The sequence below is a fragment of the Chrysemys picta genome, chromosome 11, assembly GCF_011386835.1.
Source record: "Chrysemys picta bellii isolate R12L10 chromosome 11, ASM1138683v2, whole genome shotgun sequence".
NCBI classification, from domain to species: Eukaryota; Metazoa; Chordata; order Testudines; family Emydidae; genus Chrysemys; species Chrysemys picta.
The window spans coordinates 66,850-89,844 of NC_088801.1; the positions used below are offsets into that span (position 1 = coordinate 66,850).

The following is a 22,995-nucleotide window of genomic DNA, read 5'->3' on the forward strand; positions in this document are numbered from 1 at the left end:
AGCCAGCACATCTTGAAGTGACCATTCAAATTCGGTGGCCCATCAAAAGAACACAACTCACAATGGACCATGGGAGACGCCCCATCTACACTGCGTGGACTTTCCTGTGGACGTTCCATCTGAAGTACAGGTAATGGCTTCCTGCAAAGACTGAGAGAAATCGGGCATGGAAAGAAAGAAAGAAAGAAAGAATTAAAATTGGTTAAAGGAATCAAATACATACAGTAATTGTAAAGTTCTTGTATCAGGCTTGTAGCAGTGATGGAAAAAACTGCTGGCTTAAGTCAAGTCTCTAGCTGCTTCCAAATCATTGGAAGATCCTCAGTCCCTTGTTTAGATGCTCCCATAAGTCCATAGTCCAGAGCAGGAAAGCGGCTGGAGCAGGATAGAGGCACAGTGGAGATGTTTCCAGGGCCTTTTATAACTTCTGCCATGTGGAGGGAAACCCATAGTTTCAAACAAAGCCCTCAGCACAGCGAGTGGAAAATCACAGGTGTAAGATGGGAGTTTGGAGTCACATGGGCAAGTCACCTGTCCATACCCGATGTCACTCAGCCTTTGCTGGAGCCCACACCCCGAACCCCTTCTGAACACTGCACCCCAACCCCCTGCCTTGAGCCCCCTGCCGCACCCCTCCTGCACCCCAAAATTGAACGGTTCATTTTGAAAATGTCAAAACTGGCCATTTTGACATTTAATATATTTTTTCAAAAATGAACAATTCAGCAAAATCAACACAAAGTCACAAACCATTTTGGTGTCACTCAATCTCCATTCTTTGCCGAAAAAAGTTGTGTGTGAAAAGCTTTTTGCCTAACTCTGGTGTTAACTCTGCATTGAAGAAAAGCCCAGAAAGTTCTGGCTGCTCCCGTTTGACACTGAATTGTTAGAAACGACCTGCGCCCGTGAATCCTGTCTAGAGGGGACAGGCTTTTCCACTCACCCAAAACATAATTCCCGTAATACACTATAAAGAAATTACTGTTACCTTCTCACAACTGGCCCCACACGGGACTTTCCAGCAGCAAGAAACGGAAAGCAAAAGGTTTCACTTCACGGGGATTTCCTGTTGTTGCAGGGGCGAAAGGGGCTAAGCTGCATCGGATTGTTCACTGGACGCAGAACAGCCGTCGCTGCAGCCCCTGAAGTGAGAGACCAGACGTGGCACAAGCTCAGCAGCATCTGGTGAGTACAGAGCCCAGCTCAGTGGTGACTCGCCCCTCTCCTGAGTGACCGGGTGTGAGGGCAGGGAACTGGCAGAGTCAGCCGGCAGCTCCTTAGTTCAAAACACACGTGTGAGTGTCTGTCCCTCCCTCCCCCAGGGACCGCGTGGCGTGTGCGTCTGTCTGTCCATCCCTCCCAGGGACTGTGTGGCCGTGTGCATCTGACTGTCCATCCCCACCGGTACCGCGTGGCCATGTGCATCTGTCTCTCCATACCCAGGGACCGCGTGGCTGTGTGCATCTCTCTGTCCATCCCCCCGGGACTGCATGGCTGTGTGCAGGAGCAGTGAAGGTCTGAACCTCTTGCCCCCAGCCCCGTGTAACGCCGGCAGACCCTGGTCGGCAACAGGCAGCCTTGAACTGGGGGTCTCTGGAGCTTAGTGCACGAGCCTCAACTGCATGAGCTAAAAGCCAATGGGCTGTTCGCTAAGGCTGTAGAGCAGACTCCTTTTCTCTCTAAGTCGGGGTCTCAAACTGGGGATCGGGACCCTTCAGGGGTTTGTGAGATTATTACATGGGGGTCGCGAGCTGTCAGCGACCTCCACCCAAAACCCTGCTTTGCCTCCAGCATTTGTAATGGTGTTAAATATATTAAAAAGTGTTTTTAATTTATAAGGGGGGGTCGCACTCAGAGGCTTGCTCTGTGAAAGGGGTCACCAGGACAAAAGTCTGAGAACTGCTGCTCTAAGTGGTCTCGGTGCCAGTAGATGGGACAGAACACCACCCCCAGGAGATGTGTGGGTTACACCTGCACCCCAGGTCTTGCTCCCCTGGCCCACATCCTCCTCCCAGCCCTTTTCCCCACTGCTCAGTCCCTGAGCAGCATCAGCTGTTTCCTGGAGCGAACCCTGGCTGCAGGGCACGGCTCACTCACAGGTGGGGAGACCCTGGCAGGCCAGGTGCCAGCTCTTGCCAAGGCTTTAGGCCTCAGCTGAGCACGGACAAAGTCATTGGTGGAAACCAGCCGGTGTGTTAGCCTGGTTCTGTGGGTTTGGGCCGTCTAACAATGTGTTTAGTGCTCATGAAATGCTTGTACGTGGCTGCCGGCGTCAATCTCCCGGAGAATCGCTGTATCACAGGCGGTAAGGGAAGAGTGAAGGTTTGTTTTATGACTCTCATGAATATTTGCTTTGAAACTGTGAACCCAGCCGGGAGGGATCGTCTCCTGCCCAAAGCTCAATGGGCCGTTGTGGGACAGCACGAGGCAAAGACTTTGTGAATTTTTTTCAGAGTAGCAGCCATGTTAGTCTGTATCCACAAAAAGAACAGGAGTACTTGTGGCTCCTTAGAGACTAACAAATGTATTTCAGCATAAGCTTTCGTGGGCTACAGCCCACTTCTTCGGATGCATAGAATGGCACACACAGACAGAAGATATTTATACATACAGAGAACATGAAAAGGTGGGAGTAGCCAGACCAACTGTGAGAGGCCAATCAATTGAGATGAGCTATCAGTAGCAGCAGAAGAAAAACCTTTGAAGTGATAATCGAGATGACCCATAGAAGGTGTGAGGAGAACTTAACATGGGGGGAAAAAAATTCAATTAGTGTAATGACCCAACCATTCCCAGTCTCGGTTTAAACCTAAGTTAATTGTATCTAATTTGCATATTACTTTGAGTTCAGCAGTCTCTCTTTGGAGTCTGTTTTTGAAGTTTTTTTGTTGCAAAATTGTCACCTTCAAGTCTGTCACTGAGTGATTAGAGAGGTTGAAGTGTTCTCCCACTGGTTTTTGAATGTTATGATTCCTGATGTCAGATTTGTGTCCATTAATTCTTTTGCATAGAGACTGTCCGGTTTGGCCAATGTACATGGCAGAGGGGCATTGCTGGCACATGATGGCATATATCACATTGGTAGATGTGCAGGTGAACGAGCCCCTGATGGTATGGCTGATGTGATTAGGTCCTATGATGATGTCACTTGAATAGATATGCGGACAGAGTTGGCATCGGGCTTTGTTACAAGGATAGGTTCCTGGGTCAGTGTTTTTGTTCAGTGATTTGTGGTTGCTGGTGAGTATTTGCTTTAGGTTGGGGGGGTTGTCTGTAAGCGAGGACAGGTCTGTCTCCCAAGATCTGTGAGAGTGAGGGATCATCTTTCAGGATAGGTTGTAGATCTTTGATGATGCGCTGGAGAGGTTTCAGTTGGGGGCTGAAGGTGGCGGCTAGTGGCGTTCTGTTATTTTCTTTGTTGGGCCTGTCCTGTAGTAGGTGGCTTCTGGGTACTCGTCTGGCTCTGTCAATCTGTTTTTTCACTTCAGCAGGTGGGTATTGTAGTTTTAAGAATGCTTGATAGAGATCTTGTAGGTGTTTGTCTCTGTCTGAGGGATTGGAGGAAATGCGGTTGTATCTTAGAGCTTGGCTGTAGACAATGGATCGTGTGGTGTGTCCTGGATGGAAGCTGGAGGCATGTAGGTAAGTATAGGGGTCAGTGGGTTTCTGGTATAGGGTGGTGTTTATGTGACCATCGCTTATTAGCTCAGTAGTGTCTAGGAAATGGACTGCTTGTGTGGATTGGTCTAGGCTGAGGTTGATGGTGGGATGGAAATTGTTAAAATTATGGTGGCATTCCTTGAGAGCTTCTTTTCCATGGGTCCAGATGATGAAGATGTCATCAATGTAGCGCAAGTAGAGTAGGGGCGTTGGGGGACGAGAGCTAAGGAAGCGTTGTTCTAAGTCAGCCATAAAAATGTTGGCATACTGTGGGGCCATGCGGGTACCCATAGCAGTGCCGCTGACTTGAAGGTATATATTGTCCCCAAATGTTAAATAGTTGTGGGTGAGGACAAAGTCACAGAGTTCAGTCACCAGGTTTGCCGGGATGGTATCGGGGATGCTATTCCTGATGGTTTGTAGTCCATCTTTGTGTGGAATGTTGGTATAGAGGGATTCTACATCCATAGTGGCCAGGATGGTGTTTTCTGGAAGATCATCAATGGATTGTAGTTTCCTCGGGAAGTCAGTGGTGTCTCGAAGATAGCTGGGAGTGCTGGTAGTGTACGGCCTGAGGAGAGAGTCCACATAGCCAGACAATCCTGCTGTTAAGTGCCAATGCCTGAGATGATGAGGCATCCAGGATTTCCAGGTTTATGGATCTTAAGTAGCGAATAGAATACCCCTGGTCGGGGTTCTAGGCATGTGTCTGTACAGATCTGTTCCTGTGCTTTGTCAGGGAGTTTTTTTAGCCGATGGTGTAGTTTCTTTTAGTCACCCTCAGTGGGATCAGAGGTTAATGGCCTGTAGAAGGTGGAGTTAGAGAGCTGCCTAGCAGCCTCTTGTTCATATTCCATCTTATTCATGATGACGACAGCACCTCCTTTGTCAGTCTTTTTGATTATGATGTCAGAGTTGTTCCTGAGGCTGTTGATGGCGTTGTGTTCAGCACGGCTTAGGTTAATTTGTGAATTGTCCCTTCGCACCCTTGACGAGGCTGCAGGAAAAGGCTCCTCCCACAGCTTGAGTTCCGGAGGAAGGAAATAAAAACAGCTGACAAGAAAATGTTTCCTCTCTTCTGCCCTTTGGAGTCTCCCAGGGCAGAGCTACCGAACCGAAGCAGAGATCCCCGGGGTCAGCCTGCGTCAGCCCGAAAAGACAGTTAGCGCTGACCAAGTGTCACCTTTGGACCCACAGACTGTCACTCAGTTGTGTGTAGCCACGCCCTGCTTTGACATGTAACAAACTCTCTCACGTCTTTTCCCTAGTTAGTAAATCCTCAGTCAGTTACTATAGGGCTGGCTCCAGGCCCTGTCTCTGGGGTGTGATCTAAGGTACAAATTGACCTGGGGCAAGTAGATAGCTCAATGGTTTGAGCATTGGCCTACTAAACCCAGAGTTGTGAGTTCAATCTTTAAGGGGGCCATTTAGGGATCTGGGGTAAAAATTGGGGATTGGTCCTGCTTTGAGCAGGGGGTTGGACTAGATGACCTCCTAAGGTCCCCGATGGGGAACCCAGGGGATCCCTGTACCCCTATGTGCCCTGTACCCTCTGCCAGCTGGCACTGAGAGGTCCGTGGGTCATAGAGGTGAATAGCAAGAGGTGCTGGGGGTCATGGTGCAGGGGCACTGGCAGAGCCCTGGGGTTGCTGTACGAAGTGTTTGATAAGCTGAGTCCATTCAAACAAAATACAGCCCAGTACAAGGTCAGATATCTAGGAACAAGGGACACAGGCCAGACCCACACACTGGGGGGCTGTATCCTGAAAAGCGGAGACGCTGACAGACACGTAGGGGTCAGAGTGGAGATGGTTTTCTTAATTAAATCTAATTCTTTTATCTGGCATAATAATCTGTGTGCCGGATCAGCAGGTATTACCCGAGGTCGGGGAATCAATTTGGAAACGGTACCTCCGGATTTTCTAACAATGCGGCTACACTCTCTCCAAAGCTGAGAGGGATCTGCAGCACCGAGGTTCTCCACAGTCTCCGTGCACTGAGGCTGTAGGGAACAATCGGCTGGCTGACACCTAAAGCTCGGGTGGCACCGAAGGAGGCATCCCGTATCTGCCAGGGTTAATGGTACAGTATAGCCTTTTAGAGTTTTACCCGAGCCAAAGGAACAGATCCAGTCTATTTTTGGATCAGTTGAATTTTGGCTAGTAAAAAGGTGAAACTGCAAATGTTGGAACTGTTCAGTTTCATCATCTGCGTGGCCTGCAGCGTGCCACGGGCATGGCCCAACTCCCTTGCATCCTGTTCGTGACGCCATGTGGATTGCCACGGGCACGCAGGGGCGAAAGAAAATGCAGGCCTGTTATTTACCAGGCTGCACGTGGCAATAGACTATATTGGTAAGGGATGCAAGGAGAGTATGGGTCACGATGCAAACTGCAGACACACACACACACACACACACACACACACCTAAAATTAATCAATTTCAAGTTTTATTGGGGATAATTACAAGGGGTAGGGGAGCAGCGTTTGATTAGCTAATAGAGTTAATGAAACTTAAAACACACAATGACTAAAATATCTACTAACAATATTTTTAAACAAAGATGCAGCATTTAGTAATAACTGATACTTACAAATACAAACCAACGCATAACGACCGGCAAACGTAGACACTGTTTGAAACACGTGAGCTGAGAGAGAGGCTTCGAGGTGATCAGGCTCGGTTACGGGTGTACACAGGATACACAGGATTCGTTTTTCTTTCTCCTCTCCCTGCCTGCACATGGCAGGCAGCCCATAAAGTACCAACTGTGACATCATAGAAGTGTCCTAGGGGACGGGGCCCAAAACCTGTTTGTGTTCGTTTCTGATTGGCACAAGCAAAGTTTACACCAAGTAGGGGAGCAGGTGCCTCAAAGTCTGGCTTTGCCCCCAAAAGGTGAGGAAATGCATATTGGTTTAGGATGCGTGCAACACTGAATGACAAAAGAAGAGGCCAGGGCAATACCGGTATGGGCAAGTTTTACAGGATGCAGACAGGAACTCATCTCAACAGCTGGAGAAATGGAGGGAGGCCCAGAACTGGGGTCTGGGCTCCCTACTGCCCAAGATGGACCTGACTGAGGGGTCCTGGTCTCTGTACCTACAAGCTCTGTTTTAGACCCTGTTCCTGTGATCTAATAAACCTTCTGTGTTACTGGCTGGCTAAGAGTCACGTCTGACTGTGAAGTGGGGGTGCATGCAGGACCCTCTGGCTTCCCCAGGACCCCACCTGTGTGGACTCTCTGTGGGAAGCGCACGGTGTGGCAGGGGATGCTGAATGCTCCGAGGTCAGACCCAGGAAGGTGGAAGCCATGGAAGTTTCTTGCCCTGAAGACAGTCTGCTCAGAGAGAGGAGGCTCCCCCAGAGTCCTGTCTGGCTTCGTATGGAGCAGTTCCAGAGCATCTCCTGGTGACTCTGTGACAGCATATCTGGCTGATTACTTTGTGGGTGTTATCCCTGAAGCCAACATTTGAAACAGGTACAGAGCCAATACTCATAACTTTAACTATAAAAATGATAGGTTTCAGAGTAGCAGCCGTGTTAGTCTGTATCCGCAAAAAGAAGAACAGGAGGACTTGTGGCACCTTAGAGACTAACAAATTTATTAGAGCATAAGCTTTCGTGGACTACAGCCCACTTCTTCGGATGCATATAGAATATATATATGTTCCATTCTATATGCATCCGAAGAAGTGGGCTGTAGTCCACGAAAGCTTATGCTCTAATAAATTTGTTAGTCTCTAAGGTGCCACAAGTCCTCCTGTTCTTCTTTTTATAAAAATGATACACACATACAGATAGCATAATCATAACCAGCAAATCATAACCTTTTCATAGACACCTTACGTGACCTCCTTTGTACAAGATTTGGTGCAACTATAGGACCTTGATTGCAACAATGATCTATACGATCACAGTTCATATCAATAATATCACAGGGGGGATTTGATAGTATCCTTCAACTACCTGAAGTGGGGTTCCAAAGAGGATGGAGCTTGGCTGTTCTCAGTGGTGGCAGATGATAGAACAAGGAGCAATGGTCTCAAGTTGCAGTGGGGGAGTGTGTGACGAACTGGGCCTGTTCTCACTGTGGTCTGTGAATGCTGACAGGGGAGTGTGCTGGGATAGTCTGCATTGGAGGATGGGATCTGCCCGGGGGCGCATTCCTGAGTGTGTAACATGAGAACCCAGGAAGGGGTTGAAGGCCAGGTGACTCCTGAGCCCGGGAAACTGAACAAAGGCTGTGGGAGGGGTCGCTGAGGGCAGTGGGCTGGAAGCAGGCTGGAGAGATGGCTGGGAGGCAGAGATGGCTCTGACCTTCCAAGGGGGGCTGGGCTGGGATGCCCGGGGACCCCAAGATGGACCTAACTGAGGGGGTCCCTGTTGTCAGTGCCTGCAAGACCTGTCTTGGACTGTATTCCTGTCATCCAAATAAACCTTCTGCTTTACTGGCTGGCTGAGAGTCATGGTGAATCGCAGGGAGCCGGGGGTGCAGGGCCCTGAGTTCCCCAATACTCCGTGACAACTGGTGGCAGCGGTGGGATCTACTGCACCCCGTGGACGGCGCTTCCTGCAGTAAGTGACTGGGGAGCAGTAAAACGAAGGGGGATTGACGGGGACCAGGCGTGCTGAAGAGTGGGAGAGAGACGGTTATTACCCCTGGGAGTGTGTGACCAGCGAGAAGGACTTTTGCAGTAACAGGGTCCCCCGGGGGGATCGCAGCGAGTGGTCCCAGGGGCGGAGGAGTCTGCAGCTCGACCCTGGCAGAGAGGCGGTGACCTCGAGAAGGGCTGGCACACTAGGGGTCCCCCTGGGAACTGTGGGGAGCTGTGAGCACACAGGCCGGTGAGTGGCCAGCAGGAAGATGTATGCCAAGCGGCTTAAGAGCGACCTGGTGGAGCTGTGCAAGCAGAGGCGGCTGCGCATTGGGAGGCTCACCAAAGAACAGCTCATTGCCCAGCTGGAGGCGGAAGATCGCACGAATGAACTGATCCCTGTGTCTCAGGGAAGCAGCCTGGCAAATGCAGCGCAGGCACCAGTGTCTGTCCCAGCTGGGAGTGGTCAGCCGGCTGCTGAGGGCTTCCCGAGACCCCTCCTTCCTATGCCTAGGCAAAGGGTGGGGAGGAGCCCAGCAAATACCGAAGGCGCCGTGACCCCCCCGGCCAGCAGGGGATCCCCCCGGCGAAGCCCGCCGGCCAGCAGAGGATCCTCCCGGCGACGTTCGGCATCCGTGGAGCGGAATTGGCTGGAATGGGAGAAAGAACTGAAACTGAGAGAGCTGGAGGATCGTGAACGACAGAGACAGCATGAACGGGAGGAGAAAGAGAGACAGCATCAGCGTGAACGGGAGGAGAAAGAGAGACAGCATCAGCGTGAAGAGAGACAGAGACAGCATGAACGGGAGGAGAATGAGAGACAGCGTCAGCATGACCTGGAACTGGCGAGATTGAAGGGCAGTGAACCCCCGGCTGCGGTGAGTGAGGGGGGACCCAGGACTGCACGGAGCTTTGATAAGTGCATCATGGCCCCATACAAGGAGGGGGAGGACATGGATGACTTCCTGGAGGCCTTTGAGACGGCCTGCGAGCTGCACCGGGTTGATCCCGCGGACAGACTCCGGGTCCTTACCCCCTTACTGGACCCCAAAGCCGTGGCATTGTACTGCCAACTGGAAGAGGCAGAGAAAGGGGACTACGAACTATTCAAAAAGGCCCTGCTACGAGAGTTTGGGCTGACTCCTGAGATGTACCGGGAAAGGTTCCGGAGTCAGGATAAAACCCCTGAGATCTCATATCTGCAACTAGCCGCCCGCATGGAAGGATACGCCAGCAAGTGGGCTGATGGGGCCCAGACGAAGGAGGACCTGGTCAAACTGCTGGTACTGGAGCAACTGTATGAGCGGTGCCCATCTGACCTGAGGCTGTGGTTGGTGGACAGAAAGCCAGAGAACCCGCGACAGGCAGGCCGGCTGGCCGATGAGTTCGTAAAGAGCCGGTCAGGAGATAAAAGGGAGGAGTCCCAAAGGAGCAATCCCACCACAACGCAGAGAGAGAGTCACCATGGGACCTCCCTGTGGGAAAATACAGAAAAACCCCATCAGAGGGGAACATCCGGCATCAGGACCATCCGACCCACTCAAGGGGACCCATGGGACATGGGCTGCTACCACTGTGGCCAATAGGGCCACATACGGGCCCAGTGCCCCAGGCTCAGGGACAGACTGAGCAGGCCGAACCCACAGAGGGTTGACTGGGTAGAGACCCAGCCCGGCGAGAGGCAGCATTCCCAGGGAAGGGGGGCTGGCAGAGTACCACCTGCTAAGGAGGGAGGAGAGCCCCAGGCTAGCTTCTCTGGGGGGCCAGATGCTCCGGATTCAAAGTTCTCCGTTTACAGGGTTGGCGCGGGGCTGTCCCTGCGGAGCGAGTGCCTTGTTCCCCTGGAGGTGGATGGGAAGAAAGTTTATGGTTACTGGGACACGGGCGCAGAGGTGACACTGGCCCGGCCCGAGGTGGTGGCCCCAGATCGGGTGGTGCCCAACACCTTCCTGACCCTGACCGGGGTGGGCGGGACCCCATTCAAGGTTCCCGTAGCGAGGGTACACCTGAAATGGGGGGCCAAGGAGGGCCCCAAGGACGTGGGAGTGCACCACCATTTGCCCACTGAGGTGTTGATGGGGGGGGACCTAGAGGACTGGCCAAGCAGCCCCCAGACCGCCTTAGTTGTGACCCGTGGTCAGAGCCGGCGAGGGGCACTGCGTCCTAACCTGGGGGGGAGGGAACGCCCAGGGACGCGGCTCAGGGAGGCTGCAGCTTCGGACCTAGCGGGCGAGAAAGAGCAGGTGGCCATCCCCGTCCCAGCTGCTGAGTTCCAGGCCGAGTTACAGAGAGATCCCTCCTTGCGGAAGATAAGGGACCTGGCCGACCTCAATGCGGTACAGACCATGGGACGAGGTGGCCGGAAAAGGTTCCTGTGGGAGAAGGGGTTCCTGTACCGAGAATGGGCTCCCCCAGGGAAAATGGAGTCGGGGGGATCAGGAGGCAGCTGGTGGTACCCCAGAAGTATCGCCGCCAGCTGCTGTGCCGGGCCCATGACATTCCCCTCGCAGGGCACCAGGGAATCTGGCGTACCCAGCAGAGGCTGCTACGGAGCTTTTACTGGCCTGGGGTCTTTGTTACTGTCCGACAGTACTGCGGATCCTGTGACCCCTGTCAGAGGGGGAGGAAGGCCTGGGACAAGGGGAAAACAGCTTTAGGACCCTTGCCCAGCATAGAGGAGCCTTTTCGGAGGGTGGCCAAGGTAAAAAGGGCGGCTCTAAACCAAGAGAGCCCAAAGCACAGACCTCCAGACTGGAGCGCTGGGAGAAGACCACAGCCCAGTTGGAGCCCCAGAGGTATGGGGGTGGGAAAAGGGCACAGGCCGCATAAACCTTCCCACATGCGAACTGCGAGTGCCATCAAGCACCCCCAACCTAAGGGGGGGCGTGAAACTGGAGGGGCCTGGTGTAATTCTCACCAAGGAATGGGAGGGATGCGGGGGCAGGTTCGAACTTCCCCGGGTCACTGGCTAAAGTGACCCTGCTCAGTTCGGTCTCGAAGGGGGGAGAGATGTGACGAACTGGGCCTGTTCTCACTGTGGTCTGTGAATGCTGACAGGGGAGTGTGCTGGGATAGTCTGCATTGGAGGATGGGATCTGCCCGGGGGCGCATTCCTGAGTGTGTAACATGAGAACCCAGGAAGGGGTTGAAGGCCAGGTGACTCCTGAGCCCGGGAAACTGAACAAAGGCTGTGGGAGGGGTCGCTGAGGGCAGTGGGCTGGAAGCAGGCTGGAGAGATGGCTGGGAGGCAGAGATGGCTCTGACCTTCCAAGGGGGGCTGGGCTGGGATGCCCGGGGACCCCAAGATGGACCTAACTGAGGGGGTCCCTGTTGTCAGTGCCTGCAAGACCTGTCTTGGACTGTATTCCTGTCATCCAAATAAACCTTCTGCTTTACTGGCTGGCTGAGAGTCATGGTGAATCGCAGGGAGCCGGGGGTGCAGGGCCCTGAGTTCCCCAATACTCCGTGACAGAGTGTGACAGGTTCGGTCACAGAGACCCCCTTGGGACTGTCACCTGATGTGCTGAGACTACCTCTGAACCCATTTTCCCTGCCAGCTTGGGACTTCAGTGCCCTGTCTTGTTGAGCGAGATACATTTGCCTGCTGCAAATACAGACCCAGGTCTGAACCATGTCCCCCAAAAGCTGCAGCCTTAACTGAAAACAGCTTAAGAATTGCTCCTGTCTCTAACACCCAGACACCCAGCTCCCAATGGGATCCAAACCCCAAATAAATCCGTTTTACTTTGTATAAAGTTTATACAGGGTAAACTCATAAATTGTCCACCCTCTATAAAACTAATAGAGAGATATGCACAGCTGTTTGCTCCCCCAGGTATTAATACTGCCACCTGGGTTAATTAATAAGCAAAAGTGATTTTATTAAATATAAAAAGGAGGATTTAAGTGGTTTCAAGTAATAACAGATAGAACAAAGTAACTTATGAAGCAAAATAAAACAAACCGCGCAAGTCTAAGCCTAATACATTAAGAAACTGATTACAGATAAAATCTCACCTCCAGAGATGTTCCAATAAGCTTCTTTCACAGACTGGACTCCTTCCTAGTCTGGGTCCAGCAATCACTCACACCCCTGTAGTTACTGTCCTTTGTTCCAGTTTCTTTCAGGCATCTCTTTGGGGTGGAGAGGCCATCTCTTAAGCCAGCTGAAGACAAAATGGAGAGGCTTCCAGGGTCTTTTATATTCTTTCTCTTAACATAAGAACATAAGAACATAAGAAAGGCCGTACTGGGTCAGACCAAAGGTCCATCCAGCCCAGTATCCTGTCTACCGACAGTGGCCAATGCCAGGTGCCCCAGGGGGAGTGAACCTAACAGGCAACGATCAAGTGATCTCTCTCCTGCCATCCATCTCCATCCTCTGACAGACAGAGGCTAGGGACACCATTCCTTACCCGTCCTGGGCTAATAGCCATTAATGGACTTAACCACCATGAATTTATCCAGTTCTCTTTTAAACTCTGTTATAGTCCTAGCCTTCACAACCTCCTCAGGTAAGGAGTTCCACAGGTTGACTGTGCGCTGCGTGAAGAAGAACTTCCTTGTATTTGTTTTAAACCTGCTGCCTATTAATTTCATTTGATGACCCCTACTTCTTGTATTATGGGAATAAGTAAATAACTTTTCCTTATCCACTTTCTCCACATCACTCATGATTTTATAGACCTCTATCATATCCCCCCATAGTCTCCTCTTTTCCAAGCTGAAGAGTCCTAACCTCTTTAATCTCTCCTCATATGGGACCCGTTCCAAACCCCTAATCATTTTAGTTGCCCTTTTCTGAACCTTTTCTAGTGCCAGTATATCTTTTTTGAGATGAGGAGACCACATCTGTACGCAATATTCGAGATGTGGGCACACCATCGATTTATATAAGGGCAATAATATATTCTCAGTCTTATTCTCTATCTCCTTTTTAATGATTCCTAACATCCGGTTTGCTTTTTTGACCGCCTCTGCACACTGCGTGCCCACACTCTTGTGGGTGGAAACCCCTTTGTTCTTCTGTGCAAAGTCACAGCAACAAGATGGAGTTTGTAGCCACCTGGGCAATTCACATGTCTATGAATGATTCAGGTTTTTGAAGGCCGACGCCATTGTTTACATCTTAGGCTACATCTACACTACAGGGGGGAGTCGATTTAAGATACGCAAATTCAGCTACGTGAATAGCGTAGCTGAATTCAACGTATCGCAGCCGACTTACCCCGCTGTGAGGACGGCGGCAAAATCGACCTCTGCAGCTTCCTGTCGACGGCGCTTACTCCCACCTCCGCTGGTGGAGTAAGAGCGTCGATTCGGGGATCGATTGTCGCGTCCCAACGGGACGCGATAAATTGATCCCCGAGAGTTTGATTTCTACCCGCCGATTCAGGCGGGTAGTGTAGACCTAGCCTTAGTTTGAACATTCCCAGGAAAGCTCAGATGTGGATTGGCGTCTCCCAAAGTCCATTGTCAGTTCAGTGTTTCTTGATTTGGCACTTACTGAGAATAGTCCTTTCTCAAGAAGCTGACCAAATGCTTCCCTGAGACTACTTAGAATCAAACACATTGAGATACAAGTACAGAGCCAACATTCATAACTTCAAGTACAAAAATGATACACACATACCGACAGCATAATCATAACCAGCAAATTACAAACTTTCCATAGACAACTTACTTGACCTCCTCTGTACAAGCCCTGGTGCAACCATAGGACCCTGGTTGCAACAATGATCTATACGGTCACAGTTCATGTCAATAACATCACAGGGAGGTCTAGGTTGGATATTAGGATAAACTATTTCACTGGGAGGGTGGTGAAACACTGGAATGGGTTCCCTAGGGAGGTGGTGGAATCTCCCTCCTTGGAGGTTTTTAAGGCCCGGCTTGACAAAGCCCTGGCTGGGATGATTTAGTTGGGAATTGGTCCTGCTTTGAGCAGGGGGTTGGACTAGATGACCTCCTGAGGTCTCTTCCAACCCAAATATTCTATGATTCTATCACCTGTACCACCATCCCAAGTGCACCTCCCAGCAGGGAGGGGCTCCCCCCAGACTAGCTGTTTAGATAAAACTAACTTCAAGTTCCCATCCATGGTCCCATCAGGAAGAGGCAACTGGGGGCCCCTGGAAGTTAATGGAAAGACCTTGAAACTGAGAAGAAAACCCCAATCTTGGAAATCTAAGAAAGGCAGGAGCTGTCCCCGCTTTGTGAAACCAGGAATCACCATCCTCTGAGAGAAAGGAAAAGGAATGGCAAACCCTTAAAAGGGGAGGGCTCTGAAGTGAAGGGTGTCCAGACCCTAAGGGCCAGCATGTAAGGGGGGGCTGTTTGTGAAACTCTGTGCAGAGTGTCCCCCGCACAGTGAACTGATAATGTGTGGGAGGGCGGAGGGGGTTGGTGTAAGCAGGGTCTGAATGAGCTCTCCCCTGGCGTCTAGCGATGAGCTAGGGGAGGAGACTTCAGGAACTGACCTTGTTTGCATAGACACGCCCACTCAGCCTCGGTGCACAGCATGATGGGACTGCTTTGCCCAAATGATCACTCGTGGCCAGTGCTGGATCACAAGTCACTTTGTTATGGGGGTCGGGGTAATGACGTGCTGTTACCCTTGGGGAGCGAATAACAGGCAGCGGAGCTGCTCTGATCGAGGGAGTCACCCTCACCTGAACTGCACTCGCTAGGCAGGGGTGCCAAAGCCCATGGAGCTGAGAGAAGGGGGAGGGGTGCGGGATGACCTAAGGGCCTTAGATACCATTTGATCTTCCTTCTCTTCAGAAGCTAGGACTGGATGACAGGGGATGGATCACTCAATTGCTCTGATCTGTCCATTCCCTTGGAAGCATCTGGCACCGGCGACTGTCTGAAGACAGGGTACTGGGCTGCATGGCCCATTGGTCTGACCTCGTCTGGCTATTCTCATCTTTGCCCTGTTCACCTGAACACAGGAGAAACAAACAAGAGGAGGCAGTTGTCTTGCATTTGTAACCCTGCTGCCAGGTTGTGCCAGCAGCAAGAAGAGCCGGGATCAGTATCTAGGGGGTCCTCTTAAAATTGCATCCACATGACACAGTGGCCAAGTTGGCAGCTAATGAATTGTGCTCACTCGAGCTTTAGTCTGTACCCCTGATGGCCCAGCCAGCTTGAGTTAACAGCAGCTCTGCGCGTGAACAAGGAGTTTGTGTGGACAGGATTTGACTTAAGAGCAACCACTTGAGCTACAATGTGAGTTCACTAGAACTGGGCAATAGAAACCCAAACAGATTGATCAATGTGTTGGGAATTTTGAAATATAAAAAGAAAATTCAATCTGAACTGGACAGAAATTGAAAAACTTCAAAGTTTTCAGCAAATCAAAATCTAAACAAAATTTGTTTCAACCAGAAATATTTTTGATGAATTTCATTTTGATTTCAAGGTTTTTGAAAAAAAAAAAAAAAATTAAAGGAGTTTTCTAAATGAGAATTCATTTCAAACAAAAAATTGAACAGTTCATTTTGAAAATATCAAAATTGGCCATTTTGACATTTATTTATTTTTTTCAAAAATGAACAATTCAGCAAAATCAACACAAAGTTACAAACCATTTTGGTGTCTCTGAATCTCCATTCTTTGCCGAAAAAAAGTTGTGTGAGAAAAGCTTTTTGCCTAACTCTGGTGTTAACTCTGCGTTGAAGAAAAGGCCAGAAAGTTCTGGCTGCTCCCGTTTGAATCATTTCAAACGGCCTGTGCCCCTGAATCCTGTCTAGAGGGGATTTGCTTTTCCACTCACCCAAAACATAAATTCCCGTAATACACTATAAAGTAATGACTGTTACCTTATCACAACTGGTCCCACACGGGACTTTCCAGCAGCAAGAAACCGAAAGCGAAAGGTCTGACATCACAGAGTTGTCCTGCTGTTGCGGGGGCGAAAGGGGCTAAGCTCTATATAGGGAGGAGGCCAGGGAAGATCCCACATCACTTTTGGGACCAGCAAGCAGGAAGCAGCACCGTGCCCCATTGGCCTCTCTCATTCTGCAGCCCAGCATTTAACCCGAGCTGAATCGGGTTGTTCTGTGGTCGCAGAACAGCCGTCGCTGCAGCCCCTGAAGTGAGAGACCAGACGTGGCACAAGCTCAGCAGCATCTGGTGAGTACAGAGCCCAGCTCAGCGATGACTCGCCCCTCTCCTGAGTGACCGGGTGTGAGGGCAGGGAACCAGCAGAGTCAGCCGGCAGCTCCTTAGTTCAAAACACACTAGTTACTTTTTTAAAAACAACCCTCATTTGCGCTCTTGGGAAAGGGAAATTAAACCCTGTTCTCGGATTTCGGTGGTTCATTGAAGGAGGCGGGCTGAGGGCGCACCCCTGAGCGACGTAGTTACACCGATATATGTCTGTGGTGTAGCCCTGGCCTCAGCCCCTCTGTTCCCGAAGGAGCAGCATACACCAGCTTAGAAGATTCAACTCAGGATCTCTGCTCCGTGTAACACAGCACTTGGCTATCGCTAGAGATCGCTCCATACCGTGAGAACAGGAATAAATCTGGTATCAAAGAACAGAGATTCACGTGACAGTGAGTAAGAATATTGGACACAAATGGTTTCATATAAAACACAATCAGAACCCACTTTCCAGAGCCGACCCCTAACGCACAGGCCCTTCCCCCATCTTCTCCAGGACAGCTCCCCAGGCCCTTTGCCCCGTGCTTTGCCAGGTCGGCGGAGACCCTCTCCCGTAAGTTGAAGCCCGCTGGCAGCTTGTCCTCACGGACTGAAGGACCGGCAGGGTGTCTCTCTGCACCCCCAGATATATCAGACCAAACCTTTGATCTTCATTTGAAAACAGGGTTGTCCCCCCCGCAACTGCTGCTGTTTACCTCTTCCTGTTCATTGCCTTCCATGGTCTCCACCGGCTCTTTGTTAGCATTTGACTCACTCCATTAACAGACGTCTATTGTGAGACACACAAAACCCACCGGCCCCCGGGGAGATGAGTGTCTCCCACCCACTGTCGGGAGCAGCTTGTCTCACCGCGCGCTGCCTTTGAGTGACCTGCCTGTACCTGCAAGGCTGGAGAACACAATTTCCAGCAGATACACAGACGTCCCCACATAGTCGCCGCACTTACATCTCACGATGACCAGTGTGACACAGGCTTTCAGCAGACGTTACATGACCCCGATGGTGAACCCAGGGGATCCCTGTACCCCATGTGCCCTGTGCCCTCTGCCAGCTGGCACCGAGAGGTCTGTGGGTCACAGACGTGAATAGCAGGAGGTGCTGGGGGTCATGGTGCAGGGGCACTGGCAGAGCCCTGGGGTTGCTGTACGGAGTGTTTGGAAAGCTGAGTCCATTCAAACAAATTATGTTTTAATCCAGCCAAGTACAAGGTCAGATATCTAGGAACAAGGGACACAGGCCAGACCCACACACTGGGGGGCTGTACCCTGGAAAGCAGAGACGCTGACAGACATGTAGGGGTCAGAGTGGAGACACATCTGACCGTGAGCTCCCCGTGCGATGCAGTGGGACAACGGGCCAGTGCCCGCCTGGGCTGGATACACAGGGGAGAAGCGAGTGGGAGCAGGGAGGGGATTTTACCCGGAATATGGCACTGGGGAGACCGATACTGGAATCCTGCCTCCAGTTCTGGGCTCCACATTAAAAAAAAAACATTTATAAATTGGGGCAGGTGCAGAAAGAGGCTCAGAAATGACTCGAGGGCTGCCGAAATCGCTGTGCCGTGGGAGCCGTACCGAGCTGGGTCTGCCCAGCTGAGCAGGGGGCAGAGGGAGAGGTGACGTGATGCGTGTGGAAGCCCCTCCCCAGGCAGATACCAGCAGGCACTAGCGCTGGCGCTCTCATCTAGCGGAGACGGGACGAACCAGAGCCAACGGCTGGAAGCTGCAGCCCAACAAACTAAAATCAGAAACAAGGCACCGATTTGGAACAAGCTCCCAAGGGAAGGGTTGGAGTCTCCAGCTCCTGGTGGCGTCACATCCAGCCTGGGGCCTCCCTGGGGGGGCTTTGGTGAAACACAAAGTCCTGGGGGCTCAACACAAGAGTAACTGGGCAAAACACACACACACACAGCATCTGAGAGGACCGGGTTAATCAGCACTCCCTTATATATCCCTGGACTCAGTAGTCTGGGTTGAGCAGCACCTCCAAGCTGCCACCCTCGTATGTCCCAGGTTCAGCACGTCCCTCTCCCCACTGTCACGTTACAGTTGTTCTGGTCGTAACCCACTGGATGAGCAAACCCCACAGGATTTCTGGGCGCTGCCGGGATCTTTGAGCTTAGGTACGAGGAGCGTTGCTGCAGAGCGAATAGGGAAACCAAAAAACACCCATGAGGGGGAGGGGAGAGAAAGAGAGAGAAGCAACCAGCTTAACCATGAAAGTTATTTATTGCCGGTAATAACCAGAGGGAAGCCAAACAAACAAAACAGTGATAATATTAAATCTAACTTATAACTCATCACACAAGTCAGGGTCAGGCGGCTACACCGAGAGAGAGAGAGAGAGCGCTGAGTTCTCACCACTCCGTGAAGCTTGAATTGATCGAGGATCCCAGGTGGTGGTGGTAGCTGAGGGTCCGGAGTGCTGGAGACAGGCAGAGCCCCCAGCACGTCAGTCAGGAGAAGATGAAGTCCCAGTGGAACTGATGCAGATTTTGGATCCAGGCATCAGAGCATTTGAGCGTGGGTCGGGGTTTTTGTAGGGAAAGAACAGTGGTTGAAGGGAGACACTCCATTTGTTTGTGGGTAAACAAGGGAGATACCAGAGTTGTTTTGTTCAGGCTAGACATGGGAGCTGCTCATTCCTGGCTATGGGCGGTGTTCCTTGGAGGGAGCTCACAGTGCAATTCGGGAGCGTCACTATGTTGGATCCCAATCAAGGATTTATGACTAGAACTGGTCTGATCACTGCTGAGCTGGGCGTGTGCAGGTGGGTTCATTGACCTCTGGAGCAGAGATCCCCCATCATGCACTGCTTCCCTGCTTCTCTGGTCCCAGAGTTCCGTGCGGTTCTCGCCTTGGAATCTCTGTTCTCCATTCTGTAGCTAATGGAGATGCCTCCTTGTCCCATCCTCCATGCAATTGAGCCTAGGGAAGTTTCCTTAATCCTGTCACCCTTGTTCCAAGGGTTCAGGTGCGTCTCCCACGGCCTTGTCATTGCTTTTTGTAAGTCTTTCTTCTGATGCACATTTGGTTCAAGCAGAGACTGGGGGGGGGGTGGTCTTTCGTGAGTCAGACAGGCTGGGTAATGTGCCTGGTTCCCCGAGAACACAGAGCTGCTAGGTAACACAAGCTCGCCTTTAAAAACATCTAAGGAAGGAGATTCCACCACCTCTCTAGGGAACCCATTCCAGTGCTTCACCACCCTCCTCGTGAAATAGTGTTTCCTAATACCCAACCTAAACCTCCCCCACTGCAACTTAAGACCATTGCTCCTTGTTCTGTCATCTGCCACCACTGAGAACAGCCGAGCTCCATCCTCTTTGGAACCCCCTTTCCGGTAGTTGAAAGCAGCTATCAAATCCCCCCTCATTCTTCTCTTCTGCAGACTAAATAATCCCAGTTTCCTCAGCCTCTCCTCATAAGTCATGTGTTCCAGACCCCTAATCATTTTTGTTGCCCTCCGCTGGACTCTTTCCAATTTTTCCACATCCTTCTTGTAGTGTGGGGCCCAAAACTGGATGCAGTACTCCAGATATGGCTTCACCAGTTCCGAATAGAGGGGAATAATCACTTCCCTCGATCTGCTGGCAATGCTCCTACTAATACAGCCCAATATGCCGTTGGCCTTCTTGGCAACAAGGGCACACTGTTGACTCATATCCAGTTTCTCATCCACTGTAACCCCTAGGTCCTTTTCTGCAGAACTGCTACCTACCCACTCGGTCCCTAGTCTGTAGCAGTGCATGGGATTCTTCCATCTTAAGTGCAGGACTCTGCACTTGTCCTTGTTGAACCTCATCAGATTTCTTTTAGCCCAATCCTCTAATTTGTCTAGGTCACTCTGGACCCTATCCCTATCTCCTAGAACTGGAAGGGACCTTGAAAGGTCATCAAGTCCAGCCCCCTGCCTTCACTAGCAGGACCAATTTTTGCCCCAGATCTCTAAGTGGCCCCCTCAAGGATTGAGCTAACAACCCTGGGTTTAGCAGGCCAATGCTCAAACCACTGAGCTATCCCTACCCTCCAGCATATCTACCTCCCCACCCAGCTTAGTGTCACCCGCGAGAGTGGGGTTGAGACAGAGGGGCCTCACCAGAGGAAGAAGGGGAGAGAGAGAAAAGACACTGAGGAGAAACCCGCACATTGCCGGACCAGATCCGTGCTCCTGCTCAGTGCCCGTCTCTGGCAGTGGCCAGGACCAGCTGCTTCAGAGGAATAATTACAGAATAACCTGCTCAAAGAGGAGGGTCTTTCCTAACACCCTCCGCCTCCCGCTAATGCTTGGTGCCCTGTATCTACTCACCAGCATCATCCCACAAGCCTGGAGCTGGTGGAAACCTGAAATTTCTGTTCCATGCAAAATTCTGAGAGTCCCAAAGTTGTTTTCATTCTGAACCAGAACGAGAAGCCAGAATAGCAGAATTGCTCACAAAACAGTCTGAAAGTTTTGAAAATGTTTGTTTGATACACACAACGTTTCATTTTCACTTGTATTTTATATTAAATGATATCAAATCAAAATCTAACCAGAACAGTCAGAGAAACATTTCGGGTGAGATTCACAACGGGACGTGGGTGCCTGAATCGCTGGGCTGGGGGGATTCTGATGCGGGGGCTCCCTCACTCTCTCCTGTGGAAGCTGTTCCAACTGGGCGTAAGTAATTAACAACTCCTTGGAGCAGGGGCACGTGAACTTGACCCTCCCAGGTAAGTGCCCCACCCCCATGGCTATAGAGTCATGGTCACCGGTTCAGTGACTCTTTAAACGTTTATACGCCGGGGAGCAGGAGAACCCCACATCAGCCTGTCCCGTGGCCCAGGGGTGAGAGCTCTCTCCTGTGCGGGGGGAGATCCAGAGTCAAATCCCTTTGTCCCTGTGACGGTGCTGCCCATGGGAGCCAGCTGAGGTCACTCAATCAGGGTGAACTGCAAACAGAACGGGGCAGACAAACTTGAAACACTGGTGGTTATTCCAATACTTAGATTTACCAACCAGCTCCAAACAGCTCCTGTATCACCTCACTGGTTACTCAGACGTCCAAACAACGCAGTTCCCTTAACGTGCCCAGCCTCAGGCCTCCGTCCAGACACACCTGTCAGATACGATGATGATTACTGAAAATCTTATCTCGTCGTATAAAAGAAAAGGTTCTTCCAATCCCAAAGGATCAGCCACATACCCAGGTCCAATTATAACTTAGATCTTACCCAAAATACACACTATAGCCAATTCTTGTTAACTAAACTAAAATTTATTAGAAAAGAAAAGAGAGAGAGTGTTGGTTAAAAGATCAATTTACAGACAGACTTGAATTCAATTCTTGAGGTTCAGATGCATAGCAGACATGAGCTTGTAGTTGCCAAAAGTCCTTTTAGAAAGAGTCCAGAGGTTATAGTCCAATGTCCATATTCAGGGTGACTCCAGTCAATGACTGGGGATCTCAATCCTTGTGGCTTAAGGTTTCCACCTCTTGAAACCCAAAGCAGATCTGAGATGCAGCAGGATCATGTCCCAGGGTTTTTATACATTTCCAGCAGCCTTTTGGCCTGAGAAAACAATAGGCTCAACTCTCCTTCTCCCAACCATCCTGGCAATTAGCACAGGGTAATTTAGCCATTAAACAGTTCAGATACAGGTTACCACAACCTTCAAAGAGACATAGAGACAATAATACGATTGCACTCGAGTGTCTTCCTACATACTAATACTCCTTTTTTTGATCTTTGAATTAAATCTATAGCAATAGACAAGACTTGCTTACATCACAAGCCCTGAGCAAACACCTACCCTTCTACCTCTAACAATGCCGGCTGCATTTCAAAGCTCTATTCATTTACAGATTTTCCTAACCAGTTTCTAAAGTTCGGTCATGGGTCAGGTCAGTCTGGGAGTTGATTAACTCTTTCTGGCCCTGTCACCTTTCAATGAGATATTATATCACACTGATAACGTCACAGCCCCAATGCAAAATTGATGCAGGAAGGGATGACGCAGACATCACTGACTGCATCCCAAAAGCTCCCCATCCTGGGTGTGACAGGGTCGGTAGCTCACCACTGTGGCGCCTCCTCCTGGCCGCTTCGGGGGATTAGTTTTGCACCAGTAGAGCGCCCTCTTTGGGTGGCGTTCCGCCTGTCGTCTCGCCTCTGTGGGGTGCACGGACTTGCGTTGCTCCCGACGTCGGCGTCCTCTTCCGGAGCACTGCCCTCCGACAGTGCCCCTTTGTCCAATCACACCCCCTTCCGGGGGGGGGGGGGGGGGTTAGACAACAGTCCCACACCCTCGAGTCCGATCCTCGCAGTCCAGGACCTGGTGTGGTTCCGACCGGCCGCTCCCTGCGGCCTGTGGCTGTGCACGGGGTAGCACAGCAAACAAAGGGAAAAAGGGGGGGGGGGACTCAGGCCCGCCCACTACTCTGAGTCCCGGTCCAGAGGCCCTTGAGTGACAGTCTCCCTGTCTTCCTTCTCCTTACTCCTCTGACTATCCCTCTGGACCACTTCCCCAACAGCCCTTCGCTACGCTAGGCCTCCTCCTCCCAGGCCTGCCGCCTAGCAGGCTATGGAG

General features: G+C 51.1%; 2 protein-coding genes across 2 annotated transcripts in view; both read left to right on the top strand.

The window, feature by feature from the left end:
* Window positions 1-1,087: 1,087 nt before the first annotated feature.
* The window catches only part of LOC135974286 (uncharacterized), a 137,180-nt gene continuing 115,272 nt past the window's right edge, over window positions 1,088-22,995 (top strand). The window contains exon 1 of the mRNA XM_065561304.1: window positions 1,088-1,185. The gene's annotated coding sequence lies outside the window, so the exon portion shown is untranslated. The remainder of the gene's footprint in view (window positions 1,186-22,995) is intronic.
* LOC101951602 (uncharacterized) overlaps window positions 15,821-22,995 on the top strand; it is a 34,235-nt gene continuing 27,060 nt past the window's right edge. The window contains exon 1 of the mRNA XM_005293583.4: window positions 15,821-16,395. The gene's annotated coding sequence lies outside the window, so the exon portion shown is untranslated. The remainder of the gene's footprint in view (window positions 16,396-22,995) is intronic.